Source organism: Mirounga angustirostris, unplaced genomic scaffold, assembly GCF_029215605.1.
Source record: "Mirounga angustirostris isolate CCGP_5_RB_7025 unplaced genomic scaffold, mMirAng1.0.hap1 SCAF_2, whole genome shotgun sequence".
Classification (NCBI taxonomy): domain Eukaryota; kingdom Metazoa; phylum Chordata; class Mammalia; order Carnivora; family Phocidae; genus Mirounga; species Mirounga angustirostris.
In genome coordinates this window covers 58,098,890-58,114,333 of record NW_026991710.1, presented here as the reverse complement: position 1 = coordinate 58,114,333, position 15,444 = coordinate 58,098,890, and the positions used below count along the sequence as shown (strand labels likewise).

The following is a 15,444-nucleotide window of genomic DNA, read 5'->3' as shown; positions in this document are numbered from 1 at the left end:
CATGCTCAGAGCAGCCAAAAATACGAATGGTGGGGCGCCTGGCTGGTATGTGACTCTTGATCTCAGGGTCCTGAGTTCAAGTTCCACACTGGGTATGGAGTCTACTTGAAAAAACAACAAAAAAACCCAAACTGTCCAATGCTCACACTCAGCTGAGATCAAATGAGGTGACGCTCTGCCTTTTTGTTTCACTTCGCGTACTGTAAATAAGTATCTTTCTCACGGTCTATTTAGTGCCATGTTTTCCTCATTTTTTTTTTTTTTTATTGATGATTTCTCTGTTTAAAATGGCCCCCAAACACTAAGTGTAAGAAAGGTATGGTGGTCTCACAGAGAGAATATGTATGTTCGATAAGTTTTGTTCAAGCATGAGTTATAGTGCTATTGGCCAGGAGTTCAGTGTTAATGAATCAGCGATATATATTAAATAAGATGTCTTTAAACAGAAACACACACATAGGACAAGATTATGTCTTGATTGGTTGATGAAAATGTTACGAACACAGGCTTACAGGAACCTAACCCTGTGTTTCCTTTAGGAATAACTGTATTGATGCTGGATGGGCAAGGCCCCGAGAGGGCCTCAGGCCCCTCTCCAAGAGGGTTCTTGGCTTTGCACAAAAAAGAATTCAAGAACAAGCCATTTGGAGAAAGGGACAAGGATTTATTAAATATATAAAAGTAAGAAAGGAGCTGCTTCACAGACAAAGTTGTTCTGTCCTCCCAGGTGAGGAAGAGGACCCCCCCCTTTGCCTCTAATGAAGGTTTTTTTTTTTTTTTTAAGATTTTATTTATTTATTTGACAGAGAGATAGCGAGAGCAGGAACACAAGCAGGGGGAGTAGGAGAAGCAGGTTTCCCGTGGAGCAGGGAGCCCGATGCGGGGCTCGATCCTAGGACCCTTGGATCACAACCTGAGCTGAAGGCAGACACTTAACAACTGAGCCACCCTGGTGCCCCTCTAATGAAGGGTTTTATAAATTTTTTTAAAATTAGCTAACTGGATAGGAGGGGCTTACTCTTTAACTTTGGGTTTATCACTTACATTGGGTGGTTGGTTTTTCCAGTGTCTTTGGGTTGTGGAATTACCCACAGGGAGCAATTTTAAGAATGTCCAGCTTTTATGACTTTTACTGTCAGAGGGAGTGGGGTCTTGTGGTCTTCAATGAGTTGGATCTCATGACTCTTTTTATGACCTGCTGACTTTTAGGTTAAGGGTCAGCCTAAAAACCAAAATGGCTTTACTTTGATTGACTTGCCCAAGCCTCCTTTGCCTCCTGCATTAGTACAGTAGTCACGAATTCAGTGTTCCCAGTGGCTTTACAGAACAATACTACCATGTGTAATGAAAATTTACTATACTTCAACCTGTGTCTAGGGTATGATATTCATATGATAGTCTAAATCAGGGGTCCTCAAATTATGACACTGGGGCCAAATCCACCTCACCGCCATTTCTTGTACAGTTTAAAAGCTAAGAATGGTTTTTACATTTTTAAATACTTGAAAAAATCAAAAGAGTAATTTGTGACGTACAAGAATGATATGAAATTCATATTTCAGTATCTATAAATAAAGTTTTATTGGAATACAGCTGTGCTTATTTGTTAACATATTTCTGTGGCTTTCACCCTTCAGCTGCAGAGCTGACTGGTTGTCACTCTGCTCAGCTCACTCCAGTTTCAGTGATGCAGCTTTTATTCCACAGCATTCAGAGTGCTGTGTGTACCGCCCTACTCTGACATTTTATTTATTATTTTAACCAGTTCATATTCAGTCAAAATAAGAAACGTAGACTTCAGATGTCATGCATTTAAGGCACAGTACAGTGTGGATTATGGTATCAAATTAGATGGCAAACATTGTGTTTATTATGCAGTGATACTATCATTGTGCTAAAAGTATACAGTATACATTGACATTACCAGGCATCACGGTATTCCCAATTTACAGGAAAGTAATGGTTAGAAAAATAGAAAATTTAAAATGGGACAGCTCATTATAGCAGAATGGTTTTAAAAGAAAAATTCCAACTAACGGAAAATTCTGCTTCTCTCTACTACCCTCAGAACGCTTCTAGCCCCCAAATATGTGTATTTTTTCCCCACAACAAGCAATTCTCGCAGTTCTCTGCACCAATTGGGTGTCCTACAGTTCAGTTCCAACACTTCCTCGAGTTAGTGTCAGATTGCACAGGTTAAGAGCTCAGTCCCATAAGACTGCTGCCCCTCCTCAGACACCAGTCTCAAGTAGTGGATCTTCAGGTTACCCACAGCTTCTGTCTGATTTGGTTGCAAATCGAGGGTTTCCATAGCCTCTGCCTTGGGTTCCATAATATGCTAAAATGGCTCACAAAACTCAGGAAAGCACTTAGTATTATCCATTTATAATAAAGGGTACAACTCAGGAAAAGATGGATAGAGCAATGTATGGGACAGGGTGCACAGAGCTTCCATGCTCAGTATGGAGGCATCATTATGTAGGCACCATTGATTAAATCATTGACCACTCATTGGTGATTGAATTCAATCTCCAGCCCTGCCCTCCTGTGAGGTTAAGGGATGGGGCTGAAAGTTCCAAGTTTCTGGTTACCTTGTTGGTTCCCATGGCAACCAGCCCCCATTCTGTGGTTATCAAGGAGGGGTTTTCCTTTTTTTTTTTTTTAAGATTTTATTTACTTATTTGACAGAGCGCAAGGACAAGTAGGCAGAGCGGCAGGCAGAGGGAGAGGGAGAAGCAGGCTTCCCACTGAGCAGGGGGCCCAATGCGGGGGCTCAATTCCAGGACCCTGGGATCATGACCTGAGCCGAAGGCAGACACTTAACCAACTGAGCCACCCAGGCACCCCAAGGAGGGGCATTCAAAAATTGCCTCATTAATATACATTTAGGTGTGGTCAAAAGGGCCTTTTTATTATGAATAACAAACTCAGCTCCTTTAAGAGCTGTTTCAGGAGCACAGAAGGCCAAATGTAACAAAAGATGCTTCTATCACTTTTCACTTAAGAAATTACAATGAGCGGGGTGCCTGGGTGGCTCAGTCCTTAAGCATCTTCTGCTCAGGTCATGATCTCAGGGTCCTGGGATCGAGCCCCATATAGGGCTCCCTGCTCAGCAGGGGGTCTGCTTCTCCCTCTCCCACTCCCCCTGCTTGTGCTCCCTCTCTCACTGTGTCTCACTCTGTCAAATAAATAAATAAAATCTTTTTAAAAAAATTACAAAAATAATTACAACAATTTTAGAAACTGTGTGCCAGGAACCATGGATGAAGACCAAATATGTGTTTCTTATTTTATCACAATATCACAGGGTTTTAGTTGATGAAATTGGCATTTTGCTCAGACAATGGATTATTTAAAATGGATTCTCGTTGGTCAGATTAGTTGTATGAAGGCATTTGGATTGATTGAGATGTATTTAAGGGACATGCCTATATTTGAATGAATAGGGGATAAGAATCTGGTAAATCCTCAGGGATGGTCCTGAGGCTTAATCTGTATAAATTATTCTGTTCCTTCTAAGGATAACAGAATCCTGCCGGTATTTAGTCTTCATACAAGATGGGATGAGATCACCTAAAGGGGAGGGGCAGGGTTTTCTTTGAGTTCAGAGCACAGAATTTTGAACTGTTTTTGTCTACACACCCTGCCTAAGGCACTGACATTAACATCCCACACAAAAATCGATTACTCTAAATAAAAAAGCTGCCCTTCTCTCCCTACCACCACCATTGTAAGCAAACTGGGGGCTAAAGATAGAGAAAGGGAGGAGATAGAGATGGAGGGACTCCTTGCATCTGGAGAGTGCGGGATTATCTACCACTGTGACATGGAAGACAGAGTAGCTTTTCACCAGGTGATGACAATTTGTACTCTGCAGGCCATAGATAACTGGATCTGGGTTGTTCATGTAGCCCAAGTAGGACCATCAGAGCTCTCTAAAATTTGACCTAAGAGATACGAAGAGACCAGGTCAATTGGGTAAGTGATTCATGCTAGACCAGCCATCACACCAGCCTAAACCCACAGGCATTATACAGCGAGGATGTTACTTAGAAAACAAGGGTAGCAGAGAAGGTTTACATAAGAAGAGAAGAGACAAAATAACACCATCTTGAAAAGCTGAGACTGAGAGACCCCACAGTCTACCCCCATAAGAGACAGAGTGGCCAAAATTCTAAAATTTGACATTGCAACCACTCATTACTTTCCTATTGCTGCTGCAGCATGTTACCATAAACTTAGTGACTTGAAAACATACAAATTTATTATCTGACAAGTTCTTGAGGTCAGAGATCTGACGAGGGTTCCATAGGGCTGTGTTCATTCTGGAGACCGTAGGCAAGAATCTGGTTTCTTAAGTTTTCCAGCTTCTGAAGTTTCCTTGGCTCCTGACCTGCCTCACTCTGTCCTTTCTTTCTGTTGTTGCATCTCCTTTCACTCTCACCCTCCTGCCTCCCCCTTATTTTTTTAAAATTTTTTTATTATTTATTTTTTTATTTTTTATTTGACAGAGAGAGACACAGCGAGGGAGGGAACACAAGCAGGGGGAGTGGGAGAGGGAGAAGCAGGCCTCCCGCTGAGCAGGGAGCCTGATGTAGGGCTCGATCCCAGGACCCTGGGATCATGACCTGAGCTGAAGGCAGACACTTAACTAGACTGAGCCACCCAGGCGCCCCCCCCTTATTTTTTTTTTAAAGATTTTATTTATTTATTTGACAGAGCACAAGCAGGGGAAGCGGCAGGCAAAGGGAGAAGGAGAAGCAGTCTCCCTGCTGAGCAGGGAGCCTGACTCGGGGTTCCATCCCAGGACCCTGGGATCATGACCTGAGCTGAAAGCAGCCACTTACTGACTGAGCCACCCCTGCCTCCCTCTTATAAGGACTCTTGTGATTATATGTGGCCACCCTGATAATCCAGGATAATCCTCCCATCTCAGAATGCTTATTCACATTTTAATCCTCCCATCTCAAAATGCTTAGTCACATTTATTGATCTTGTTCTTCAGGTCCAAGCACTTTTTGATTCAGATCTGTGGAGATGAACATGCTTCTCTATCTTCCACACCACAGTGGTAGATAATCCCGCACTCTCTAGATGCAAGGAGTCCCTCCATCTCTATCTTCTCCCTTTTTCTATCTTTAGCCCCCTGTTTGCTTATAATGGTGGTGGTAGGGAGAGCAGGGCAGCTTTTTTATTTAGAGTAATCCCTCCAATTTTTGTGTTGGATGTTAATGTCAGTGCCTTACTGCACTGGTGTGTTCTCTTCCTTGGGCAGGAGGTTATTAAAATGCCTTATTACCAAGATAATCCTGACCTTGATCTCTGATGCCGTCCATCTCAGGGAGACTGCCCCATTCTACCACATGTATAATGAGCTTCCAGTGGTCAGTTATTTTTTATGTCTGTAATGTACAAATGCCATAATCTGTCTTGCCATACCTGGTGCTACACCTGAGTGACAGGTATCATCTATATATAATATATTGGCTGCAGGAGTCACATCTTAGTCAAAATGGTCAGTTCTCTTTGGCCTGAAGAGTCATTCCTACATGAGCTCACAGTGTTCATTTGCTCCCCTACTTACACACAGAATGCTTGCCTTCAGGCTTCCTCCCCCAACAGGACCAGGATAGAGTGACTCCACTCCTCCTCCAGTGCCCATGGCCTTCAGGGGTCATCAGGAGAGAGAAGACAAGGCGAAAGGGTAACCTCAAGTCAAAATAGAGAAATTAGAAATCCAAATTCTTGAAGAAAAAATAAAAAAACCCACCTGTAACTCCCAGATGTAATATCTCTAGTTCTCTAAAGTGAATGGGACAGGGCCAGTGTTTGAACAGAGGTCTAAGGGACTGTGTTTGTCCTTGGCTGAGATCACGCTGCCCCACATACTTCACAGGGCAACAGTGTAATTGACAACCACTGTGGGAAAGTTTCAGATTTGCCTCTTGAAGGTGGTCTGCTGCTTAGAGTCTCCTCTTGTTCTTCCAAAGACTTACCAAATATAATGAGATTGTTTAGATATACCATTATGTCCATGGAATTTATATCCCCAAGCACTCTCTCTAGCTCAGCTGCTAAAAGAGATACAACTTCGAGATTTGGTGTTTTTGTTCCACCTTAAGTAGGGTTAGCACCTTTTTTCTGAGCTAGACCTTTATTTTATTTTAAGTTTCTTTTCTTTCCATAAGACTTCTGTTGATTGGTCTATAGGGTTATTCTTTTATTTGCAGGTATGTTCAGATACTAAATGCATACTGCCCTCTGTCTAAGGCAGGCGTCTTCAAACAGGTCTAAAATGGTGTCAGTTCAATTGGTCTGAAGGGTCAGGTCTCAGGCCTGCCACCATCAGTCAGTCCTTTGTGTGCTGCTGGAAGAAAGTGTTCTTTCTTGCATTCTTTCAGAAAGAAAGAATAGACCTGGGGAGATATTAAGTCAAAATGTTCTTACCTTATTCAGTATCCTGAAGCAAAAAGGCTTTCCCCTCTCCTTCTCTTGTAGACAGTAACCACGCAGAGAGCACCATTAGCATAAATCTTGATTCGAAAATGCTGGGCCTAAGAAGAACATTCTAACTTGGGGGGAGGGGACAGGGCATAAACTTTTTATTGAGGTTTACAGGAAGGGGCACTTGACAATTAGGTAGTTCTGAGAACTAGGCAAAGATGTTCTCCTAAGAGGGAGGAATAGTCTGTAGAATAGTAGCTATGGTTTGGGCAAGTTGGATTTGATCAAGAGGAGTGGAGAACAGTGAGGGGTTAAGTCATTGTGTAGGAGGGAGTAGAGAAGAATAGTGGCAGGGACTCAGTGGAAACTTCTCAGTTCTTCAGGGTCTCTTGGACTATTTTTAACATAAAAGAAAACAAAAATGTTTTGCAGATAAAAAGAAGGCTATTTCATAATATTTTTGCAAGCATTATATATTCCCTTTCCTTGTAGCATAGGTACCTCTGGCAGGGACATACATATCCCTGTAGTATATTTTTGAAGAACAAGAAACCGTATTCACAGTCTACCAACTCATTTAATTTCCATGCAAGGAAAGAACTGTCATATGGTAATAGCTGAGTATCCCAGTGTTTCCCATAACAATAGGATGAGTCCTCTGGGAAAAGACCCATTTCTTAAGTTTAGAAATGCCGCTACCACCAATCACCACAAATGCCACTACTAACATCCCCGCCACCACCACTGAGCACCTGGCTCAGCAGTTAGAGCATTTTGAATTCCCAACATGAAATACTAATCTATTTTAGCCAATTTGTCACATGCCATATTCTACATATATCGTAATTTTGCAGGCCTCCAAAATCTAAATACTCTGACATTAATGCATTATTAATATGGTTTTTAAGTCAGCAATTTTTTCTAATGAAACAGTTTTTTTCTAGGATACTCCCTAAAAAGTGGAGGGACTTCATATTACTAATGTTCTTTCTCTTTAACACATATCAGATTCAGTGGTGGATAAATGATGATGGGTAAATTCTAATTGATCATTTACTTTTCCATTAGTTCGATCACAAAGCCTCTTCTTATTATAATGGATAGCAGCCTAATTCAATCTAACTTCGGCAAAAAGGGAATATTCATGTAGCTATAGAGTCTATAGGTAATGTTGGTTTTCGGCATGGGTGGTCCTGGGAGCTTAAACAGTATTCTCAAGACTATTTTCCTTTATCTTTCAACTTTACTTTCCCTTTGGTTGGCCTGATTCTTGAATCTCAAATGGAAAATACGGGCACTGGTAGCTCTAGGCTCATGATATCCCTTCAGTTAGTGCTTTTTATACTTCTAGAAAATGTTCTAGGAAAGACTTTGATAGGCTTGCATAGTAGGTGGAATAATGGCTTCCCAAAGATATCCATGTCCCCATTTCTAGAACCTGTGAATATGTTATCTTACATGGCAAAAGGAATTTTGAAGGTGTGATTAAGTTACGGCTCATAAGATGGGTGATGATCCTGGAGTATCCAGATGGGCCTGAATTAGTCCTAGGAGGGAGGCAGGAGGTCAGAGAAGAGAAAAGATGCTAGCTTTGAAGATGGAAGAAGGGGGCCATGAATCAAGGAATGCAAGTGGCCTCTAGAAGCTGGAAAAGGCAAGAAAACACACTCCCTCCTAGAGACTCCAGAAGAACACAGACCTGAGGAACCATTATAGATAATGATCTTCAGAACTATAAAATAATAACTTCTTTTCTAAGTCACTAAGTTTGTGGTAATTTCTTACAACAGCGATAGGAAACAAATACAGCTTTTGATGATTGCCCATCCCTGAAGCAACTGGTCAGACCTCGGTATGGGAGTGTTAGGATAGTACACTGCTCAGATATGGGTTATGTGCACTCCCAGAGCCAGGGCTGGGGTAAGTCCAACCTAAACCATATGCATGGAGTTTGGGGAAGGAATGAATCCAGCATGCTTCTTAGCTGCTCTGCAGCATGCATATACATACATGTGTGTGTGTGTGTGTGTTTATATATTTATAGTCTCATGATCTAATTAGCAGTCTCTTTGTCCTCTCTTGCTGAGTGATCAGGTGGTATGAAATTTCTCAATATTCTTTAGTCTTATATGAAGGCCACCAGTCCATTGCTCATCAAGGCCAATACATTTGTGGCATTTAACCCACATATAACTTTGAAGGCAGAAGCTGCCAATGTTTCATAGCCCTCTTCTGTTTATAGTTCTGATATATTTTATTCTTACTCCTTATTCTTACCACAGCCCATAGTTTAGATTTAGCCCATCTGAGAACTATTTTGTGCTCCTGACAAATACCTTTAGCTTTCTCTATCTAGTAGCATACAACATAAGCAACCTTACCTCTTCCCCTGACGATCACAGGCCATCACATTGGTTCTGATATAATCACTGCATTTCTATCCCCTGGTCAGGTTGTGTGGATGGATCTTCTCTTTCTAGAAGTGATCCAGATTTCAAAAACAAATTATTAGTCTGATAATGAGGCTCTATATACTACTTTCCATATATTGCAAGAAAACTCAGTATTGGGTTTGCATAAGGCATGGTTCCAGTCTTCTCAATTTATATACTCACTTACTGGTTCCAGTGACCAGATCATAAATGATATACTATTTCTCTTTCCCTCTGTCTGAAAATTCTAAACCCCCAAACCACTTTATTCTGGAGCCACTTCTCTTGGTACCATTTTGCTAATATTTTGGCTGCCATGGTGGATTATCTCTTAGCTCAGTTCCTTTTTATTATTTGATTCAGGTACAACTGGACACTCAAAATGCCCCTGGAGACACCCCTGTGGGAAGCCGTGAACTATAACTCGGTCTCTCTGCCTATTATCTTGGGGGTGGAGGACTGTGATGGTAAGGTGAAATTGTTAAAAGAAAGGCATTTGTTCCAACATATGGTTTTTTTCCACTGGAGAAATGCAGGCATTTAATTGATGAAGGAAATTAAATGTTAATTGATGAAGGAAAGCATGCCCTACCTCTTTCTCAGCTGGAAAAACACATAACAGAGTTGCAAAGGAAGTCCATTCCATTCTTAGTTTAGGTTTGCACTATATTTTAACCCATATAATATCCATAGGGGGTGAGAATTTAGGAATGGCTTTATTTTACTCATTTCATTCTGCATTCATGTAAGTGAGCTTTCACTTATAAACTCTAGGAGGTGGCTATAGGGTCTCTCTTCTGGACTCTCCTTCTTGAGCTATCCCCATAGACCTTGATCCTCATTAACTACTTCTCTTTCATCCCAATCCCAGCCTACTCTGCTCTGGGTGCCCCTGAAATAGGTGTCCTTTTCTGTTCCACAAGATTTCTGTGCTGGACAGAAGATAGGAGAGGTAGGTAAAAGTGCTAGTCTGACCTGAAAGTAGAATATAAATTTTAAAAACATCTGACACTTTATATTATAGACATTTAACTCCTGTCAGCACATCCCTTTTCTCTTACATCTTATGTTAAGAGACTGTCCTCTGCCCACCAGACAGCCACCATTCTATCACCTAGGTGTAGAAGCCTTCAGCTTCCAGGAAGTAGGGGTGGGTGGAAGAAAAACTCATCTCACTATGGGTTTTGTTGTTTTTTTTTTTTTAAGATTTTTATTTATTCATTTGAGAGAGAGCATGAGCAGGGAGGGGGAGGGGTGGAAGGGGGAAAGGGAGAAAGAACCTGAAGCAGATTCTGCATTGAGCCCAGAGCCCACACGGAGCTTGATCCCACGACTGGGAGACCATGACCTGAGCCGAAACCAAGAGTTGGATGCTCAACCAACTGTGCCACCCAGGCGCCCCAAAACCTCATCTCACTATGTTAAAAAAAAACAAGGTGGTATATGTTAGTTTCCACAACTTCCTGACACCAATTTACAAACTTCATATCCTCTATCTTCCCCCCTCTTTCTCTCCTGTACTCTAAAACATAAGTCTTTTTTGTTACCCATTTTTGCTTATCATTAGTTATTCCTCCAGCAGGGACCTCTGCTTAACTTTATGGTGCTCCTCCATCATCCAACACTCCTTAATTCTGCACCTCTCAGTATTTCTATGTCATTCTCTCTCTCCTTCCATCTCTCTTCTCCCACTCAGAGTCCTTTCATTTATAAGTCATTCTTACCAGCTGCCTCCACTCTCTCATTCTTCACTCCCTCCCACTTTTCATCACTTTGACCTTTGGATTTGTGCTCTGGTTTACTAATTTGTTCTTCAGCTGTGTCTGTTCTTCAGGCGCATCTACTGTGTTTTATTTCAGTTCAGTATTTTAAATTTTAATTATTCTAATCAGTTTTTACAACAGCCTATTTTGCTACATGGATGTGATATCTCTTTTATTAATGCTTCTGAAGATATTAATTATCCTTTAAAAACCACTCTCAGTTTGTTGTATTGTTTTTTCCCCTCAGGAGTTAGTTCTGCATATTTAGGTTGATGCTTATATTTTAGGGTGTGATTTTCTTAACTATTTGGTTATTCTTGGTTGTGTTCTTGCCTTTGACTTAACTTTCTCTGCTAGCTTCTGTTATTGTAGAACCTTCCAGTAATTGTGAGGAAAAGATATGCTATAAGGTAGAGGGTGTCAATAACAAGTCTTCTACAGAGAGTGCTCCTTGTGCCTCTTGGGTGTAGCTGGCCACTCAAGACACAGCTTTACTTTGTGTGTGGATATGGCAAGAAGACAGCTGTCTGGGAACCAGGAAGTAGGCTCTCACCAGGCACGGAATCTCTTGGTGCCTCATCTAATCTTGAATTTCCCAGCCTCCAGAACTGTGAGAAATAAATTTCTATTGTTTATAAGCCACCCAGTCCATGTATTCTGTTATAGCAGCAGAATGGACTAAGACAGCATCTGAGTTGGTGTAAGTCAAGATTAGAAAACTCTCACCACCAGGCTTCTTCAAATATTCAGGAATCTACTTAAAGCAGTCTGTCTGAGACAAGGACATCTGAACTTTGAAATGACTGGAATTGTTGCCCAGTTTTTAAACTTACAGTTATGCTCAGATGGCAAAGATGTATCAGAGGCTTATCAGTAAGGATATTCATTTCTGTGTTGTGAAATTAGAAATATCTTAAGTTTACAAAAAGGCAGTTGACTCAGTTTTTTTTCTATCTCCATAATGTAATACTGTGCAGACACTAACAAGGCTGATGGAAAAGATAATGTCATGGAAATATTCATGACATAATTAATGGGGGAAAAGCACATTATAGAACAATATGTGCAGAGATTCTTTAAAAGCAAAAGTTAAATGCTTATACAAAGGAAAAACCACAAAACATAAAGTATTTTCAAAATGTTAAGATTTGGTTGGATTTATATAGCCTTTTCCATGAAGTTAAAATTCACTGAGTGAAATGTATTACTTTTGTCATCATAAAAAGTGTTATACCCATCTTTTCAGAAACACATCTATTTGGATAAAGCAAGAACCTATATAATCGCTCTAGATCATTAAATAAGATACTAATTATTTCTTGAACACTTGTGGTTTTAATGAATTGATATAATAATTGAAGTGATTAATTAAAGAAGGAACTAAAAACAGTAGAGTGGAGTGGAGACTAATGATCAACTTACGGTGGAAAAAAACCCCAAATTCTAATGTTGAGCCTTTTATTCTTTAAATTTTGGTTGGTGTTTGTATATAGCAAACACAGGGTAGCGATTGCAGCAGTGGGTAGGTGGGCTGCAGACAATGCTGAGAAAAATATTGCAGAAGTTATTCTCCAGTGCTAGAGAAATCTCATTGCTCACCTTGCGGGTGTCTTAGGCAGATAGCCCAACACTGCCCACTAGTGATTTGTAGGAACAAAGCATCAATGCCAAAAAAGGGTAGGTGTTTTTGTCTAAGCTTTTTTATACCTAAGACTTTTGAATTATAATGAACAATTTTTTATGCTTATAGAGTTTTACAATTCATAATAAACATCCTCTTTATTTTATATATGAGAAAAACTGAGGAGGTAAATGAATAGCCTTAGATCCCACAGCTACATCGTGACAAAGATGGGACTAGAACCGGGGACTCCATTGTCCCTTGCCAACATAATTTTTGCCCATCTGAGCTGCCTCAGCTTTAAATTAGTTTGCTGGTATCCTGGAAGTCCAAGGTATTTGTCAAACATATTTCTGAACTGCAGACTCAATTATGCATCGGAAGCTAATAGCTCCTCATTAGTTTCAACTCTCCCTTAACTTTGCCTGGTGATCTGTGATACTTTGGTTATAGATAGGCCTTTGAACTTGGGACACCTATTTATTTATTCCAGTTAATGTTACATAGGTAAGATGTGCAGATGGTTAATTTAAAACATCACCCAGATATTTGGTTATTGCTAATGAGATAAAGCCAACACGTGAAGGCTGAACTTTCTGGAAATGCATTCCTTGTCCCTGATAGCAATGGTAACCGACAGGATCTAGTATCATTTATTGCAGACATATTTTCATTATTAAAAGGGCATGTTGTTTATTGAGTTAAGCCTTGTGGTTTCAGTTTCTTGATCTCCTTGACACCCAAAGGTAGAATTGTGGCCTTTATGTCATGCATTTTCTTGTGAACTAGGCAGCAAGTGAAACCACAGAGGTGTTAATAAATAAGATGGTGATACAGTAAGTCTAACAATTTGACAGGATGTGTATATCTGCACATCTCCTCTTCATTTGGTCTTACTCCCTCCCCTTGACTGCATTTAGGTATGAGAGCACTTTACTTGATTAATTTTCAAGTCTGTGACTGGAAGGAAACTCACCTGCATTTTGAACTGATTTGTATCAGAGTTCACTGAAATGAGAGACTTATGATTAATGCCTCTAGGTGGTGCCTGTGACCTGTATTTGGATTCAGTAGCTTTGTATGTCAGGCAGAGGAAGAACACTATAAAGGAGAGAAAGAGAGAGAGGGGGAGGGAGAGGGAGAGAACGAGTGTGTGTGTGTGTGTGTGTGTATGTGTGTGTTCCACTTTCCAAACTCTGTAGGGAGGCAGTGTTAAAGACCAACGAGTGAGCTTGGGTACCCTACGTGATTATTCAGTCCTCATTTTCCCAATATCCTTTGTTTTTTCCCTCCTTGGAAAGAGAGTTCACAAAGTTGACCTAAATAAGGGGGTGAAACCCAAGGAGGAAGTTTGGAATTTTTAAAACTTATGACTAGCAATTTATGTTTTTAGGGGTGATAAAATGACTCTTTCATGTATATATCGCATATAAAATTTGTCTAATGAGCATACACAGTAGGCATTCTGTTAGCATTTTACTGTCTTTCTTTGTAATGCATATGCATAGCCAGTCTTTTCCTCTCCCTTTATGTTTTAGCCCTCTTCACTGCAGCTTGGGGAGGTTGATTTGATCACTCAGGTGTTTTTTCTAAGTTGACATCATGTGATCAGAGGTTCTGTTAGTGTTACAGTGTAACTAAGGTGAATGTCCATGTGTCACTTTAAAAAGCAGAGCTGGAAGGACCTTTAGAGATCAGCAAGGAAAGGAGTTTTCAAATCTTTGGTTTTTGTGATCAATAACCTTTCAAGCACAGACTGCCTAATCACATCTTGGGCTTAGAATAATTAAACAAACAAGGTCATGTAAGTCTGTAATTAACAGAGCCTGGTCAACTGTCTCCAGATTTCACTGTCTTTCTACCATATCCACTCTTTCAGTTGATTTCAGTGGATTTTCAGTGATTTTATAGACCCCAAATTTGGGGGGTCAGTTTAGGATTGGCAGTGTTTTACTTAGTAAGGACATTAAAGCCACCCCTAATATCATGTCACCACTGTTTCATGGAAGGATTTTTTTTTAAGATTTATTTATTTATTTGCGAGAACAAGAGAGTGAGAAAGAACACGAGCTGGTTGGGGAGGGGCAGAGGGAAAAGGAGAGAGAGAATCCCAAGTAGACGGGCTGGGTGTGGAGCCCAACATAGTTTGAAACGGGGCTTGACTTGGGGCTCAGTCTCAGGACCCTGAGATCATGACCCTGAGATCATGACCTGAGCTGAAATCAAGAGTCAGATGCTCAACTTACCTGAGCCACCCAGGTGCCCCAAAAGAAGGGATATTTTAACACCATGTGGGTAAGAAGGATTGAATCTCAGAATCGATGGCAATCTTTTAATTTAATAATTTAACTTTATGTAAAACTCTGCATTGTTCATTTTACCAAGGACAAATGAGCTCCTCTTAGTTTGTTGGTAATCCATGAACAGCAGTGGAGAACTACTGATCTAGGACAATCTCTTCATTTTTTGGATGGAGAAATTGAGGTCCAAATAAATTAAGTGATTTGTTTAAGGTCATATGTCTTGCATGTAGCAGAGAACTGAGTTTTTCTTATTAGTTCAATAGATAGAAACTTGGATGGCTCTCTCCCCATTTTTCTCTTTTTTCAACTTTTGCTGAGTGAAGTACACACACAAAAGCTAAGAAGAGGCAGTATATATCAGGCAGAAAATAGACCCCATAATGAACTTTTCAATTCTGTGATATAATGGCATTTTTATTTTTGTGAAATCTAACTTGTTTCTCTTTTCTACTTGTCCTGTTTGCTTCTTTTCCATTTTTTCCTTCCCTGGCTTCATAGAGGTATATAATTGAAAAATAGAAGTGGGTATATTTAAAGTGGACAACATGATGATTTGATATGCATACACAATGTGAAATGATTATCATAATCAAGATAATGAACATACCCATCACCTCACATAGAGACCATTTTTGTGTGTGTGGTCCATTTTGTTTCTGAGTCCTATTTAGAAATACATCAGTATGAATTCAAGGGAAAGGAATAATGTTTACTGAGTACTTGCCCTGTGACAGCGATTTTGCTGGGTGTTTTGCATGGTTATTTAATCTTTGCCTGTCTCACAGCGACGACTGAGATCTGGTGAATAGCATTAAATGCCAAAATTTTCCACACCATTGAGTTTCCTCGTATTTGTTCTTTTCTTTAGAAATACAGAACAT

At 40.3% G+C, this 15,444-nt stretch overlaps 1 long non-coding RNA gene across 1 annotated transcript in view; it reads left to right on the top strand.

Moving 5' to 3' along the window:
* LOC123848513 (uncharacterized) overlaps positions 1–15,444 on the top strand; it is a 73,033-nt gene that overhangs the window by 3,361 nt on the left and 54,228 nt on the right. The gene's annotated exons all lie outside the window — the stretch shown is intronic.